Here is a 1,967-nt window from a genome sequence, read left to right as displayed (position 1 = left end):
AAATTATCCAACCAGTCTGTCACTTTTCTTGGACAAAAATGAAGGATTCCAATCTCTGTTCCACAAGACAGAAGAATATCCCAAAGCCAGAATATCCCAACAAACAGAACATATTAAATAGTTTCTAGAAGATAATTTGTATTCCAAGTTCCATTAGCAATGCAGGTAACTGGAATATTGCCTGCTGCCTCTCCAACTCTACAGAAAATCTGAGTTTTACCACCTTCACCACATTCTGCTTTACCAGACATTGTTGCCTATCCTATTATAGTACTAAATTGCTACTTTTAGTTATTAGCTATTGTTTAAAGAAGCAGCAAACTGAGGCATGATTTTGGTAGGATTCTAGCTAAGTATATAAAATGTCTATTCTGACTCTACAACACTATGCCTAAAACCCAATAAAATCCCTCAAGAATATGCACCTGTGCAACCTCTTGGTTGCTTCATTCCTCCTATTCACCTAGAAACTCCAGATGGATAAATAATGAAGTTTGAGCAGTATCTAGATTTTCCTCTGTCCCTATTCCTGCTAGAATGCACAACAAATGAGCAAAGGAAAATGCTGACATCATTTTACCCCTATGGAATTTCTCTGACTTGGAAGAATAACGAATAGCAACAACAACAGAAGCAGTGGGGAATGCTGAAATATGATGATGAAATAGGCATATTAATGTAAAAGAAGTTCAAGGCCTCCATTTTTTCTTCTTGGGTCACATATAGATCTGTTTGGCCCTTACTTTCCTTCCAATTCCATTGCTCATGAGCAGAAAAGCTGAAGGGTCATATACCCAATCCAAATTTGCAGAATCTGCGGACTCAAAGGATCTTTATCCCAATGGTGCCCCAAACAGACCAATGAAGTTCTGTCACTGTACATGTGTTAATATCTGTCAAGCACAACATGGTGGGGATATAAACTGCCATCTATTCAATGAACTGTGTCAGGATTTCCCCTATAATTGTCAAGTCTTTGAAAATGAATAACATGATGAACATATACCAGATTACTCATTTTACTCAAATCACCTACATCCCCTCTTGTATCTCAATGATCAAAAGACAAGATTTTGATACCTATATGATATGCTTTATTGACTGGAAGAGAATGATTGTACACTACCATTTTAGCAATCCATACTAACAAGAAACAGTAGATGGAGGACAGTAAAAAATAAAATCTGTACAGTTACATGTTAAGTAACAATCAAGTTCCACATCATTTACTTTTATAAGGCATATTTTTGTCTTAAATAATAAAGAAAAATGTCAATTACAGACTCCCATGGGTTGTGAGGAGCCTGCAATACTTAGGGTTTAAGCACTGCAGTGAAGTACTTTGTTTTACACAATTATCTACTGAATCATCACGAGTTCACTTTTGACAGCTAAGAAACCAAAGTCGATCGGCAATTCCAACTTCCTCCCAAGAACACGGAAGAAATATACAGTGTACAACAGAAACCATAAACATTTAAAACGGTTTGAATGAGGAAAATTAACTACACGTACCACAGCGGCCTCTGATCCCAAGCTTCTAAATTACAACCCAAATCACTTATACACAGATAACATCAGAATACAGGAATGTGTTTTATTTGAAAGGAAGGACAAGCAAATCATACTATTTTCACCCTTCAGATCAGTATCAGGTACTGCAATGAGTAATTAAAACAAAGACAAGATAGAAAAAAGCACCGCACTTTCGCTTTTCTCAAAGTTTCATAACACGACTCAATACATGTATACTTTTAATCGAGACGACACGAGGAGAAGATGGAAACGAGTTTGCTGGAGCGAAGTGTCAGTTTGTGTCACTTCTGCATTCAGCTGTAACCTTCGCCAAACCTTGTCCCCCACCCCGCCCATCGCCCGCGAGAGGCCGGGGCCGGCGGTCCCGCCCCAGCGGCGCCCGGCTCCCAGCGCCCATAGGATGCGGCTCCCGTCAGTCTCCCATCAGCCCA

Source organism: Corvus brachyrhynchos, unplaced genomic scaffold (assembly GCF_000691975.1).
Source record: "Corvus brachyrhynchos isolate BGI_N302 unplaced genomic scaffold, ASM69197v1 scaffold80, whole genome shotgun sequence".
In the NCBI taxonomy this organism is placed as follows: domain Eukaryota; kingdom Metazoa; phylum Chordata; class Aves; order Passeriformes; family Corvidae; genus Corvus; species Corvus brachyrhynchos.
The sequence above is the reverse complement of the archived record's forward strand: the minus strand, read 5'-3'. Positions refer to the sequence as shown.